The 15,849-nt window shown below is 44.8% G+C and overlaps 1 protein-coding gene across 4 annotated transcripts in view; it reads left to right on the top strand.

Moving 5' to 3' along the window:
* The first annotated feature begins 5,420 nt into the window (after positions 1 to 5,420).
* Positions 5,421 to 15,849, top strand: part of PHLDB2 (pleckstrin homology like domain family B member 2) — a 116,409-nt gene continuing 105,980 nt past the window's right edge. For 2 of the 4 annotated variants that reach the window (XM_061454365.1, XM_061454364.1), the window contains exon 1: positions 5,423 to 5,568. The gene's annotated coding sequence lies outside the window, so the exon portion shown is untranslated. Of the gene's footprint in view, positions 5,569 to 15,849 lie in introns of all 4 variants that reach the window. The other 2 variants (XM_061454362.1, XM_061454366.1) reach the window with 2 other exon arrangements.

Here is a 15,849-nt window from a genome sequence, read left to right as displayed (position 1 = left end):
TTGAGCCTGTGTGGTCATGTGTTGTACTTATCAGCATTTAATTGACTAGCTAATAGCAGTCCCACTGTCTGATTTATCTTGGGTTTAAAAGAAAACAACAAACATACAAGTGACTGATGAGCAGATGCTTCTCTGCTCAGTCACCTTCCTAAAGCAGTTGTTGGTGCATTAATTACTGAGTGATTATGAATTTGTATTAATCTGCAATGGGATGGATTGTCTTTATAGGTGTTTGCTTCAAAGGAAGAGTGTATCTCCAGATTTATTTTGCTGTTGTATCTGCCATCATGGTCTGACAACACAGAAAAAACCCAGTACCTCCCTGCTTGTCACAAACCCTGATCTCAGGATAAGATTATCTACAAGTTCTCCAACCTCCCATGTGAACCATGAGTTCTGAGCAGACTGTAATCTGATTTATCTGTTCGTCGCATGGTTTTCATTAGAGTTCCATGAATTCTTTAAACTGAATCCTTTTACTAAAGGAGTTGGGAGGGAGTGTCTGTCTCTCAAGCAGTCTTTCTCCTTTCTTCTTCTGTTTCAGTGACAGGGGGCAAGTAATGAAAATGAGGTTTTGGGAACTGAAGCTCAAACTTCCAGTTTAAAACTGCCTTTGAAAACCCCAGCAGAAGGTTTGGGTTTGTTGCTTTTCTCTCATGGATCAAAGTGTTGGAACCTGTTTTGAACAGCACTGGTTTGCTTGCAAAATTATTTAAAATAGCTGGATTTTCCTTAGATGAATTTAGTGTTCACCTGTTTTTCTCATGGTCCTAACTGAAACTCTGTGATGGTGTTAAATGTATGGGTTTGGTTTCAGTGGTCTTTTAGCTGCAAGTTGTCTTAGCCCTTAGAACTTGGGAAAACGTGGCTTGAATGCTGATAAGGCAGAAATAATGTGTTTGCAAGGTTTCCTGCAGAGCTGGAGGACAAGGCAAGGAGGTGAAGTGAGTATGATGTTTGTATTCAACCTTTAACTTATTTTGTACTGTATATATCTACCTCAAAAGAGATTTATCAGGCTTAACCGATATTTATATTGTGCGTGCACAGTGATGACAGTGGTGTTAGATCTTCTGTTGTATTTATCTGAATAGAGACGTGATGGTTGTAACTCAGGGCTTTGGCTAGATATTTTTAAGTGCAAACTCAGAAGTTTCTCATGTGTTTGCTGTTAGTTCTTGCCTCTTGTATTAGGCCCAAGGCATGCTAGGTGTTAGAGGGTTAGCAGAAGGACAAGAAATGGTAAATAGCCTTAGTATTAAGTGAGGAGAAAAGAATTCCAAGCCCAACACATTTCAGTAAGCTTGTCCTCTCTGAAGAAGCTTGTGTGTCATTTCAGAGCAGTTATGGTGTTAGGTCTGTGAGCAACCTGACAGCCTCAGCAGTGACTTGAGCAATTGGCAAGCACAATTGCCATCCGCACGCTATATCCTGGCACAACTCTGGGCAACATTAATGTTCTTGTTTATAATTGGGTTTAGGGTAGTCCTAAACCATCCTAAGCAGTATGAACTACCTTTCTTCTGTTATGCTTTATAGCCTGTAACAAAGCTACCTGTATAATCTGTGACATAGGGAATCTGGATATTTGTGGTGCTCACACTTAGCACAATGGAGCTCGTCTAGAATTGGACTTTGGGCTGTGGACTCTGTTTTCTGCTATTATAAACATAAAAGGTGAGCTGGGCAGGAAGGGAGGATCAAGGAAGCAGGGCATTAGTTTGCATCCAGTGCCCACATTGAAGGTGTGGCAGTGTTTAGCTAGGTTTTGGGCAGCAGATTGGAGCAGGTCTGGCAGGTGAGTGGAAGTGGCTGCAGCTTGCACGGAGATACTGCCTTGGAGTCTGGCCTCAGAGTGGGCTGTAGCAGAGTCAAGCATAAAGCAACTAACAACCTGCAATGCCATGCGTGTGTGAACTTGAGGAAAATTAAGATTGGCATGAATGCAGGAGGAGGCTGGAGGTTCCTTGTTGTTGATGTCGACCTGCATCTATTGAATATGGTGTTTTAGTCTTGCTTGTATGTTCCTAAAGCAGTACAGTTTAATGTTAAACACTCTAGGTGGAAAAATGCCCCAGAAGAATTGTTCTGAGGACTTGATCAGTCCGCAGGTGCTGTGAGAAGAAAAGCTAGGAAACTAGTAGCTACTTGAGACTAAGTTCTTACTTGAATTGCTTGTTCTTGAATAATTACTTGTATAGTTTATTATTACAGAATTCAGGTTACTTATGCATTGTTTGACTGTTTCTCTCTAATGTGCAATTGCTGAATATGGATTTATATTCAGCATCCGTTGGTGGTATGCTTGTTCTGGTGCTAATTCCTGCCATGTACAGTTCAAGGGCATACTTGAGGTGCAGTAGACCTCTGTATTATATCCATGATGGGAAGCAGTGCAGAGAAGACTGTTGGAAAGCATGTGTGAGTTTTTAGTATCTTATTGTGTGCTTGTAGGGGAAAACCAAGAGGAATTAGTACTAGATTGTTGCAGACTCACAATCTCTCAGCTCCTTACTTGGGAACTGCTGTCCTAACGTATTTAACAACTGTGGAGCTGGTATTCTGAGAACAAAGGACAGTTTCCTGCTGTCTAGTTTTATCTTGGGAACTGAAGGGAAGCCAACATGTGTGCTGTAGTAGTGAGGATCCCGCTGAAGACAACGCTGGCAAGGCAAGTTTCCAGGTCAGTGAGAGGTATCAGGCTTGGAATCTTCAGAGCAGCATTGCTGAGTGCAAAAAGGCCCTTATTCTCCTCAACAGGCTTCTTTGGAGAAGAAAGGAATAATGGGAAAATGGTATCTTTGCTCCTAACAAGTGCTGTTTTCCATGTTGGTACTGAGTTAATACGTTGGAGTTCAGAAAGCACCTGTGCTGTAAAGCTGGAGAAGCACTTCTGAGCAGGGAGTTTGGCTCAGACAGATGCAGTGCATCTGCCAAGATGCTTATCTGTTGTTCTCATCTGACTTAGCCTTTGGAAATGTTTTCTTTGTGTACCTGTCTCAGTGTCAGAATTCATTGCTGTATCAGCTAGCAGACAGGGTTTAGGACTTCTGTAGGTAGAGGATTGTTGCCATTTTGATTTCAAGTTGGGCTACCCTTAGAAGTCTGACAGAGCATGTGAGATTTACTTGAATATATACTACTTGATACGAAGTCCCCATGCAGTTTTAGTAAAACTTTCATGTAGAGTTGAGCATATCATTACCAATCCCTAATATATAAATTCTTTGGTTAGAAGGACCACTGTTTAGGGGCAAAACTTCAGGTAGGCTTTCAGTCGTTGCTTAAGCACAGAGAAATTGTGTAATGTGAGGAACGGAAGTGACCCTATACGCCATTCAAAATGAGATCAGTCAAGATGTAGTCCTTACAAGCAGTGAAAAGGAGGCTTTTTTTCCTTTTGTCTGACAAATTCTTATTCCAGGCTTGTTTTTTGACTCAACAGATGGGTAGAAGAGCCAGAGCGTATGCTGAAGAGCAAATACATTTTATGCTAAGGACATGTACGTTGGGCTGGCTGTAGTGAGAGTCTAGTGATTTACTTAGTCATACCTTTCAATGAGAACCCTATTAGCTGTTTGGTTTACGTTGTAAAATCAGTATTAAAAAGATCAGAATCAGCCCTGCGAATTCAGTATGTCTGTCTTGAAGTGCGTGTACTTCTGTAAGTGTATTTATTTCTCTACAAGTCTTATCATGTAAACAAGCTTTAACTTTGAATTGTAGGGACTGGAATGTCAGCTTCAGAAGCGTTTGCTTGAATCTGATTATATTTTATATTCCTGAATATGTATGATGTTTTGTTCACTGAAACAGTACTTCCCTTACCTTTGTTAGAACTGTGATAACTTCTGTATTGCACTTAACCTGAACTGCAGCATATTCTTAATCTCATCCTATATAAAATTAATTGATGGTTCTTGGACTTTTTCCCATGTCATGTATTTTGCAGCTGGATTTTATTTGTGTTATTTATACTGTGTAAGGGGGCAGAGGGAGCCAGTTGGAGGAGAGCTACCAGTTCTCAATTTGTTGTGGTGGTTTTGTGCTTCACCCATCTGTCCAATTCAGTTTTGTGCAATGAGGATGCCGCATCTGAACTGCAGATAAACTTTGGGGTTGACATCTGTTTCTTTCTGCTTTACTCTGCCTCATATCATTGGGGTTTTTAATCCTGAAAATAAAAGTACAACTTGACTGAATCATCTTTTCTGCATGTTCTGTACTGCTGACTGTTTTGATACGTGATGATCACATTGTGAGTCAATTAACATCAGTGGAGCTCAGTTACTTTCCTGATGCATAATGGTGTCAGTGAAGGTTGTTTTTTGAGGTTCCACATCTTGATGCACTCGTGGACAACATGTCTATTTTAAGGATGTGCTGAGAACTTCTGTGGAAGTAGTAGTGCAAAGTCAGGAAACTGATAGTGTTCTCATGCATGCACAGTTGCATCTCAGCCCGAGCACGCTGGGATAGAAGCGTGCCAGTGCAGCGACCTAGCTGTGTCTTGAAACCCAAGTCCAATTTTTGTGCAGCCTCTACTGCTTTAATATAGGTGATGAAGCTCAATGGTAACACCTGATCAGGAAATAAGATATTGATCATGATTCCCAGAGGGTGGGCTAATGTTGGATGCTTGTAACCTGATCAGATAATGGAGACCTTCCTTTTTGGTTACTTTCAGCTTGCCTGTCTGGAGAATGTGGAAGTACTGGGTGTTTGCAGACACTGGTAACTGATAGATTTTGGTTTACTGTGGCTTTTACTTTACTTTTTGGAACCTCTAAAGGTAGGGTTGGCAGTTCAGAGTGTAATCACTGTTGTGCCTACATGTTGTCTCAGACCTTGGGGGAAGTGTTTACAAGCCAGACTAGACTAACAGTGACTCACATAAATAGCTAGCCAATGGTTATAGTAATGGGTCTGAAATGTGCTGTGGACAGGGAGTCTGCCACTAACTTCTACAGAATATATATCTGTGTAGCATAAGTGAAATGTGAACAGCATAAGCTGGCCAGTGTGTGAAAATGTTCATGGTTAAATTGTTTGCAGTAGCAGTGGTACTTTCTCTCCCTTCCCTGCCCCAGAGAGTGTTTCCCCAGACCAGGAATCATATCCCCTTAGAGGGGACGTGGGTGCAAGAGCGAGCATAATTTCATCATGCTGCTTCTCTAGGGGGTGATTTAATACATGTTCTTTTCAGCCTCTCTGCCCTTTAGCAATGCTGGACAAGGGCACATGTGTATGAATGTGCATATATATGCACAAAGTAGATAACTTGTATGAAGTGTATGAGACTGCCATAACTAGACACATGTATTGCAACAAATTTATGCATGCCCTTTATACTGAGTTTCGCTGTTGCCACAAACCTGTGATTAGCTGTTCAAACAGAATCATTCCTGAATTGCATGGGGCTTGGTGTTTGCCTCTTAGGAGATACTGCTGAACCTGTGTGCGGGTTTTTAGCTGTGGAGGATAACCTTTTCTCTGCTCTCTGAAGGAAAACCAGTTTGAAACCTGGTGTATGCTGCCAACTGCTCTCGTTCTATGTGTATCTGGAAGGTGAGCAGAAAACCGGCAGGCTCTGGAGCTGAGTAATGGTAATGTCACCGTTTCTTCTGATGTGACACAGCAGTTGCTTGTATTAGACTAGAAAACTCTTTGAACAAAAAGCCTGTCTCCAATATAAATCCCAGTAAATGGGGTCAGTTTGTCAAGTTCTCAGGTGAGCAAATGCTGGAAGAAGAAACCAAGTGGATTTTAACTGCTGCTAGTTAGTGAGTCCAGCTGTTCTACTCAGGGATCCAGAGTTTGATGCTTGCTTCTGCTCTGCTCGGCTGATAGCAGTGCCACCGCCTGAACTGGAGACTAAGTGGAATCTTCTGGACAAGACCCAAAGAGTGACCAGGATCATTAACAGGTAACTTGCTGCACAGGTAAGCTGTTCAAATAATCACGCTTAAAATCAACTTTCCCTCAGTTTAGAGGTCTGCTTTAAATTAGAAGCAAAGGTTGCTTAGAGTAGAAAACAGTTGGTTTTGCATCCTTTCTCATATCTCTTATCTGCAATAGAAATAACTATACCTTGGGGGAAGAACTGCGGGATGATGCAGGGTCTGCTTGAGGAAGAAGCTGCTGTCAGATCTTAAAGGGTTATGTCTGCAGGTCCAGCAAAAAATCTGGCCTTTGAGTAGGTACCGTTCCTTTCAGGAACCAGTGAGCGCATGCCTCTGGTAGAGCTGTTTAAATGGCCAAATTTGTGAATTAAAAGGCTTTCAGCGTAGTTACGTATGGGCTGAACTTGCGTACAGGTGTGAATTAGGTAGTACTTCAAAGAGGTGAATGCTGCTCCTGTCTGCTTTTGATCATTGTGTTTTCAGTAGTTAAAAATACAACAACCTTGCTTGCAAGGTGCAGTTGCTTAGCTTGGCTTCTAATTGGGAAGCAGAATTGATACAGGGATGCTTTTGTGCTGCGGTAGCTGTAGTGAGCAGCTGCTTGGTGGAAGAAAGAAGGTGGCTGGCAGCACCTTAGGCACTAGTGTGTTAAGGCAGCTAGCTGGTAGCTGCATACAACATCAGCACAGACTGTCCCTTTGTAATGAAGGCAGACTCCTTAGCTGCTGGGTGAACCTTTGGAAGAGTTCTGGTGACTCAGGAGCTGCACAGCAATGAGTGGTCTTCACATGAAGACTTGCAGGTTTCACTTGCATGGCTTAAAACCTTGGTGCGTGCAAAGCCTATATGGTATTCCATGCTTTGGTTTCTGTGTTTGATCAGAGTTGTAGATGCCTTTGGTGTTTCATCTCTCTTATCATGAGGAAGCTTTGATGGTGTTTTGGTTGCTCAGCAGAGGCGCAGCCACATCCTCCAGCACTTCACTTTGTACTGCAAACAGCCCCTTGGCACTTCAGGTATTTTTGTAACTCCCAAGACCAATTCCTCTTAAGTTGGAAACTTGGGAACGCAATGTACAGAAGAAACTGCGAGCCGAGTTGTGTTCTATCGTGTTGCTTCTTGCATATACACCATAAGAAAAGGGGAATAAAAGACTGCCTGAGGGGATGTTCATGCCTGCATCAAAGTCATCATCTGGCAGACTGGGTGGAGAAAAACACAGGTTGGTTGAGGTCTGTGTAAAGGAGAATTAAAGATGGTAAAAATACTCTTCTTTAGCTTTCTCTAACTCAGTGTTCACTTCTCTTGTTGATACCACCTGAGCACAGGGTTGGGTTTTGGTATTCCTGGTTTTCCCCTAACTGGGAACTGCAAAACCTAAAATCACTAATGCAAGAAAGAAACACAAACCCTCTTCAAAGAGGGGCTGGAGCAGTGCAAAGGGAGGAGGGAAGGTATGCAGTAGAGATGGTGCTGCAACTTGCCCTTTGGAACAGAAAATAAAGCTCTTTTGGTTTGGGGCTCTTTTTTTTAAGGCAGAACAAATTATTACACCAAGTTTGCTCTTTAAATCGCGTCCAGTACAAAGTTTATCTGATCTGTTCAGTGCAGTTCCATGTTTACAGAAGGGCTGAATTGGACTTGATTGCGTCCTTTGAAAGATGACACTGGCAGCAAATAAAATGCAATGTGCCAGGCATTTCTTCTGGGAAAGTAACAATCACTCCTATTTCAGCCTGAAATGATGACCATTTTTATCTGATTTTGCCTTTTTTGTTTTGGGGGAATGATTGGAAGCATTAGAAGCAGTCAGTTCATTCCCTGCGATAGCTGTTGTTGCTGGAAAAATGTGCTTTAGCCATTGCCTAAAGTGTATCACAAAGATAATCCCCTCCTGGCCCTCCATCGATCTGTCTTGAAGACTAGCCTTAGTGACAGGATTGTCTGAGGATGAAGGACACAAGCTGTATGACGAGGTTGTCTCCTTTGCACATCACAAACATGGTGATAGAGCCATGAGCGGGTATTTCTCAAGACTGTTTAACCCTTGCATGCTGGATGTGTGCATTGCGGGGCCATGCACAATGCTGACAATAACACTTGAAACCAGGTGTATCCTTCTAGGCTTTAAGATTCAGAATGAATCCACAACTGGGGTTTTTTGCTTCCTGAAATAGGTCCACACAGGAAAAACAAGGATAGTTTACACTAGCAAATGGGTAATTTAGGGGATCCTAGTAAGTCCTACCAGGTAATTGTTCATTTTCATAATACTGCATTTGGAAGGGGATTTGGCAGTGCCATCTTTGTGCCACCTGGATTTTGTGCACAAGGGGGGATTGCAGTTTCAGATGGCTACTTTCTATCTCCTGGAAATAATTACTGAAAGCGAGACTACTAAAACATGGCTTGTTTATGGCAATGAACTCAATGATTACCATCTTTCCTTCATGCATTTACTGCCAAGAACAAGAACATTTAAGTAGCTTAATTTCCTTTCTGCATTTAGTTCCTTCCTCCTGTCTTGGGGCTAGGTTTGTTCCCCCTCCAAGGCTAAAGGATAACGCAGGCACTGTTAATAACATGCGCCAGGGAAGTAGCTTCTCAAGATCATGCTTAGAGTAAAACTCAGTTTACCCCAAAGTGAAATAGTTGGCCAGTGAATTTGTTCTCTGCTTTGTTACTCTGCTGTGACTCCTGGAGCAGCAGAGGCTGTAGAAGCTGTTACAGCAGGGCTTTGAGTAGAGAGTGGGGTAAACGAGATGAAAATCAAGCCTCTGGAGGATGCTGGAGCTCCCACTAGATGCCTGTGCTTCTGTACATGGCTAATGAGCAGTCAGCTTGAAATCCTTCTCTTCCTGCTCCACTGACTGAAAGTTGTTGGTTAGGGTGGCTTTGGAAAAACTGAGGAAAACCCTTTTTACTGTCCTTATGCCCACTGAAATGTAATATTTAACGTGTAGGTACTGCTGTTCGCCCTGCCTCTCAAGGGGCACAGGTTGGTAGATCCAGAGGTTCACCACTGTAGTGATCCAGATGTCTACCATGTGTTGTGTTACTGTTAGAGATGTGCATGCAGCTGCCCTGTCCAGGCATCTTGCTTTGCTTGGGCCTGGATGGCTTCAGTGGTCTTCACGCCTCCTTTGTGCCTGTGGAACCAAGAGGTGAGGTTTTCCTTGTGGGCCTTAAGCTTTGCCAAAAAGGCTTTGACAATATCAAGCTGAAAACCCCTGTGTTATTGTTATGTTTGTGTAGAAGAACACTGTGACTGCCTTCTACTATGCTGAAAATGACACTGGTGATGATCATGCCTGCCTGGATCACAGCTGTGTTGCACTGCATTCCTTAAAGCCTGAGGAATGTTCCAGCTACAGCACTGAGGACTCCAGTATGTAGGCTGACATGGGCTCTAGGCTAAGCAGACCGAAACCCACCTCCCACGTAGGGACTGAAGAATGCCCTCTGCAAAGTGCTGGGGTGCATCTCCAACCTGGTTCTTCCTGCAGGCAGGAACGTTACGCACCTCCCTGGGGAATGTGGAACCTCAGGGTCAGAGTTAGGCTCGGCTGTGTGCTTTGAGATCCCATCTCTAACATTGCAGGGCACCACACCTCCTCCTCTTGAGGATTCCAGTATGTGGTGGGACAGGAGAAGGAAGGCAAGCAGCCTGTGTCCTCTGTGAGCAGTCTCAAGCCCATGCTCAGACCTCTCTCATCTGTCTTGCTGGTTTCCCATTGCTCAGCACACATGTGCTTTGCCCAGTGAGTCTCATCCTTAATGCTGGTGGTGGCATTTCCCTAGCTCACAAGCAGCTGGCATGTAGTTGTGTACCCCAAGAGAGCTTCACTACATCAGGTATGGCTTTCTGGCTCCAGGCTGAGACAGGGCTCAGACTGACTGCTTTCCCCAGAGCTGGCTGGTCTAGGACCAGTGTTGAAAGCTGCCTTTTAGTTTCAAAAGCACTTAACCACCCTCCTAAATTATTAGCATTGGCAAGATGCCACCAAATGGGGTGGAATCCAGTTCCAGTGATGTGGTGGAGCTGTTCTTAGTGTTTTCTCTTGGATAATAACCACAAAAGGCCACCTAACACCCATCAAAGTTTCCCCTCCTGATCTGATGGGAGCAGGATACGTTAGCACTGAGTCTGAGGGGAAAGTGGGCTCTTGTCTCCTGTGCTTTTCTCTTCTGTGTGCATCAAAAGAAGAAGAGAATTCAGAGAATGCAAGGAATCCTTCTGTCAGTTTTCTCCCTGCTTGTTTTCAGTGCCTAAGAGGGAGAAGCTGGTACCTTAGCAGACTTCCCTGTGGATTTCTATTCAGAACGTAATTGTGATGCATTTTACCCTGGTTTTGATGCTTAGAGAGGAGGCATCTTTCTTTCCCCAGGGATATTTAGGACTCCTGTTACCCTGCTGGGTTTGCTGCTGTTTGTCAAACTCAATTTGCTGTACTGCCTGCTAGCTGTCGTTTCAACACACCTAGTTGACCTGTGCTCTAGAGCCCTGTTAAACATTGCAGGCATGCTGAAGGAAGGGAAATAATCTCTCTTTAACCTTGAGCACAGCACTTAAACTCACTGCTGTGGCAGAAGGAGCAGTAGTAGATCAACGCTGTGGCTGGTGCTAAACTCACTTGGAGGGAATGGGCATGGCATGAAGTGTAGAACTGCGAACTTTACACCGCGGCGGGATGAATAAGTTAGCATCTCTGTGCTGGCAGGCTTTTCTTTGTGGGGGTGTTGTAACCCACAATGCTTTTAAAGATCGAAAAGGAGCACTTGGAAAGGGTTTGAGATTGAGCCCAAGCCTTGCCTTTGCCATGCTCAAGGAGAAGGTCACCAAGAGATGGTTAATAAAGCTTTAGCTGCTGAGCTCACTAAACATTCTTCCAGTTCAATGGCCTATGCAGAATGATGTGTTTAGTCAATGTTTAATTCCTAAGCAACAAATGGTGATTATCATACTAGAAGGCACTTGTGGTGTTGACTGAAGCAATGGAGGCCAAGGATTAAAAAGGTCATGTGGGGAGATCTCTTCTGCAGCCTCAAAGCACTCTCCTCCAGGTCAGGTCTCTTCACAGCAGGAGAAAAGAGGGAGAGAGGTCCAGGCTGCCTTAAGGGCCAAAACCAGCTTTCCAATGAGAAAACAAACCAGCCCTTGTAAAGGAGAAAGACAAAAGGAGATGTTAACTGTGGGATGGTTGAGGTAAGGCAGGGGAAAGCAGAAAATCGGGAGGCTTCTACCCTTGTCCTGGTGATAGGAGAGCAGGAGCGGAGTGTGTAGCTGCCGCTGTGGCTTGGAGAGGCAGGCTGTGATTGACAGCAGGAGGGGAAAGGTGCAGCAGCTGCCTGAGGATGCTGAGGGCTGCCTGTGTTGCTCAATCTGGAGAGGAGGTACAGAGGGAACTGCAGACAGAGCCCTGTCCTCACAGAGTAGAGACCCGAGTGGGATGTCACGTAGAAAACTCGAGAAGCTTTCTTGTTGGATGAGTCAGAAATGAGGTGAGCCTCTAGCCCTGCCTCTCTCTTCTCCAAGATCTGCTTTCTCCTGAATGCATACGCAGCCTACCTGCCCTTTTAGCAAATACCATGCTCTTAAAAAGCCACAGCCCTTGTGCCTGCAGGAAGTACAGGCTTTGATGCATGTGTGATGCTTCCTGCTGAAGATACCTCAAGGTTGCTACCACACCAGCTAAAGCACTTTGTGTTGGACAGCTAAGTACTGCAGAAGGGCCATCATGGCCAGGCCCATGGGCTCTGAACAGCCACCAGTGCCATTCATCCTCAAGCGTGGCCTGGCTTTGGCAGAAGCTGCTTTTCCCAAGGATTTTGTGAACTCGGGCTTAGCACAGGGGGCTTGACTCTCACCTCCTGTAAAACCAGCTTAAAGCATTTGATGTTTATAAGTCAGTTTAATAACACTTGCCCTAGGTCAATGGGACTGGCTGGGCTATTTTGGCATATGTGCCAAGAGGATCCATAGGGCTTCACTTCTTTATTTTCCACGTTTTATACATCACCATGTAAAATAACAATTATTATCTAGGATTTTGTTACACAAAGTGCCATTCAAACCACTGCACCTTCCAGGCTGTGACTCGGTGTTTGGGATTGTGTTGTCCTAAAGGCAGATAGAGCTGTTACTAATGTTGGGTTTGTGTTTGTTTCTTCTTTGGGTTTCTTATCCTTTAGTAGGCTGAGTAGCTGAGCCTGGGCATGTGCAACACAAACCAGAGTTATGCTTCTGATTGAGAAGATGAAGGCAATCCTTGATCTACCCATAACTCCACTGCTGAACTACTGAGAGAGTGCAAGGCTGCAAACTCATGGTAAGGCTTAAATGCGGCTAGGGCATGCTCCTTCCATCCTAGATACTGACTCCAACACTGATTTAGTGGGCACCAGGAATAAGTTTTCACCCATGCAATCTTGAGCTGAAAGTTTAGTACCCAAATAACTGATCTTTGAGTATTTCAGTTGTGGCACTGACTTAGTTTGCTGATGAGTTGATGCTCCTGTAATCATGAAGGGCAACTCTGCAGAAGTCATCACTTGAGGTCTTCATTCAGTTATTTGGTTTTATTTCACGCTGTTCACCTTGAGAACGAAGAATAAATGCTGTCTAAAAGTGACATGTCCTATGGGCCCGTATTACTTCACTCAGGAGCAAGCTGTTCCAGCAACCATGGTGCACATTCCAAAGCCATTAGAACAGTTGCATAAGTAAATACTGCTCTGCAGCTGATAAAATGCCTTTCAGATGTCTTTGTAAAACAGATTCAGGTGACCAGCAAAGAGCCACATTCCTTAATCTTTGCAGTCGAATGTGAAAGTACTTATTTTGATTTTTTTAACAGCTTTTTCTTGTAAATATTGCTGTGAATTCCAAGTAATTTGTCTTGTTGGAATAGCTTGCAACTGAGTGGCAGGGAAAAGAAAAGGTGACCACCATGGACTCCCCACCCCTGCCTGCTTCTCTTTGGGAATGTAACCACACAATGAAGTTATTTGATGCTTGGGTCAACTGGGAAGATGAAGACTTCTAGGGAGTGGGAGGATGGAAACCATGAAAGGAGGATTTCCTCTGCCTATAAACCAGCATGTATGTGACTGCAGTTCATCTGGGAAGCTCCACTAACCGAAGCATGCTTGTGTGCTGCCTAGAAGGAGCACGACTGCAGGCTGCAGTACTGCTTCCCAAACTTCAAGGACCAGCAAACCTCTTCAGTCCTCAGCTCTTCTCTGTGTTGTCCCTTGTCATAGAGCTTCGAATTCCCAACCTCAACAGCAGTGTAGTCTCCAGCCTGCCAGCTCTTTATTCCCCAGCTGGGAGAACCCCTGAGCCAGAGTACACTTGGGTCCAAACAGAGAGGCTTGGCCATTATGTACTCCAGGGGCAAAGCTGGAAGTCTCTTTTCCAGAAACATGCTTTCATAAATGAAACAAAGCAGTCTTTTAGATATGGGTTTGGGGGGGGGTGTGGTGTGTCAAGGTTTATTTTGTCCTGTTTCTCTGCTTTTCTTTCTTTGCTGTTGTTGATACCTCTTGGTTAAGTGTTACTTTCTCTGGATTGATTCCTTTCTCCATGTTGCTGCTTTGTGAAGGATGGATAGGAAACTATGGAGGGATAGTGTTCTTTCAGATGCTTTGCTGCTGTGATGGGCTGCTTGGGAAGATGGGAAGTGGGGAAGTTCCCCAGGCCACTCACTGAAAACTCCCAGTGCATGAGCGAAGGAGGCTGATTGTGTGAAGGGAGAGGAGCACAAGCCCTGTGAGTGAGGGCTGAGCCTGGAGAGCAGTAAGGAATGGAAGTGGGCTTCGAGCAAAGCCAGCTGAAGTTCAGCCTGGACAGTTCATGAAGCCAAACCCTAAGTCTGTTTATTTTGACTGGGTAACTTAAGACTTGCACTTGGACGCTGTGGTCCAAGGGCTGGCCAAGCACACAGAGCATGAGCCTGCCTGAATATGGCAAGTATAGAAATCGTTGGGTTTGTTAATCTACATCCCAAGCCTCTCATATAAGCACATCCTGAACTTCTAAGTGTGTGTGGAGCTCTGGTTCCAGTACAGCACTTGAGAAATGTGTCCTCGTTCCAGTTCTTCATCCTGATGAAGAGAACAGGATTTATAGGAGATATTAAGCACAAAGCTGCCTTTTGTTCTGCACCATATTGAAGTACACAGATAGGAAACGTACACAAAGACCTATTTAATTCCACTGGCTCCAGCTAGCAGGACTAGCATTGTTTGGTTTGGTTGTTTTGGGGGGGTTTGGTGCGCATTTCAGTTTGGTTCTGTTTTCATGTGGGTTTTTGCATGTGATTATATAGCATGAGAAATGGAAGTCAAATAACCGGGCTTGGCAGTTTTCTGTGGACATCCTGTGGGCACGTACCTGGTGAGGGTCCAGATGGGAGGTATTTTTGTTGCCCCTTGCCCGAATGCTTTCCCCCTCTGTTGTGGTTTAAGCCCAGCTGTAACTCAGAACCACGCAGCCCTCGCTCACTCCTGCCCTTTCTCCTCCTGCTCCTGGAGGGATGGGGAGGAGAATCGGAAGAATGCAACTCCCACAGGTTGAGATAATAACAGTAACTAAGGTATAACACAGATCACTGCTGCTAACACCAACAATTATAATAAGGGAAATAACAAGGGAAGAGAATACAACTGCTCAACACCCACCGACCGATACCCAGCTCGACCCGAGCAGTGATCTAACCCTTCCAGGTAACTTCCCCCAGTTCTACATCCTGGCCATGACGTGCTGTGGTATGGAATACCTCTTTGGTCAGTTTGGGTCAGGTGTCCTGTCTCTGCTTCCTCCCGGCTTCCCCTCCTCCCTGGCAGAGCATGAGACTCACAAAGTCCTTGGTCAGAGTAAACATGACTGAGCAGCAACTAAAACCATCGGTGTTATCAATGCTGTTCCCAGGCTGAAAGTCAAAACCACAGCACTGCACCAGCTACTAAGGAGGAGAAAAATGACTGCTACTGCTGAACCCAGGGCACCCTCCCTGCTCCCCCTTCAAGCCTGTTTCCAGAACAGCAGCTCATGGTTATGCTTGGTGTAAAGCCCAGTTCTGCTGGTAACCTTGGTCAGCTGTGTCCTGTACCTGGAACCTGATGTGATAACCAGGTAAATCCAATCCACTTTCTCTCTCCCTGTCTCCCAAGTCTGTTTATAGAGTCTGTATTTCCACATGGCCTAATCTTTTATTTCCTTAATTCTGAGTTAGACTAAACAGGGAAACAATTACTGGTTGTTGTATGACCTCATTTATGGCATCGTTGTCTTCTTCAGCTTGACTCGGTTTACAAAAATAGATGAATCCAAAAAGCAAACCCAAGCACAAGAAAAGCTTCCAGAATAAGAGATGAGTGTGCCTAAAGCTTTCCAGCACCTCAGTTCTCCTGGCTTTGGTTTGCTGTGAGTTGAAACCTGAACAAAATTATGAGCTCAACCTTATTTCTGCCCATGAGCTCCATTATGTTAGAGGCAAAGATACAGATTTTACCCCCAGCTGTGATCTGAAGAGCTTTACAGGACCTTGTTTGGGTTTAACACCTTGTGGGAAAAGCAAGAGGAAGCTTCTATAGCTCTGCATTTAGTTTCAAGCTGCAGTCAGAGCCTTGCTTTGGCTTGGGGAGGGAGCTGCCTTGGCCATCATCCAGCTGGCAGAGGTGTAGCTTTCAGGACTCCCTATGGAGCCCTGCTCTTTGCAGGTCAGCCCAGCCATGGTGTCTGGCCATGGGCAGGAGAGTTGGGTCCTGGCCAATTTGGCATGCTGTGGTCCTGCTGGGTAAGAGAGCAGCAGGCCAAGACCCAAAGCTCTTACAATCAGGGAGAGGGCCTGAAAGGAACCTGCCTCTCTTGTTCTGGGGACCTGGTGCTTCATACCCAGCACCAGCTTGGAAGGAAGGGGATATCTGCATCGTGCAGGACTAG

Source organism: Pezoporus flaviventris, unplaced genomic scaffold, assembly GCF_033815535.1.
Source record: "Pezoporus flaviventris isolate CSIRO_AGI_PZ_B2104156 unplaced genomic scaffold, CSIRO_AGI_Pfla_v1 ptg000015l, whole genome shotgun sequence".
NCBI classification, from domain to species: Eukaryota; Metazoa; Chordata; class Aves; order Psittaciformes; family Psittacidae; genus Pezoporus; species Pezoporus flaviventris.
This window is presented reverse-complemented; position numbering and strand designations above follow the sequence as displayed.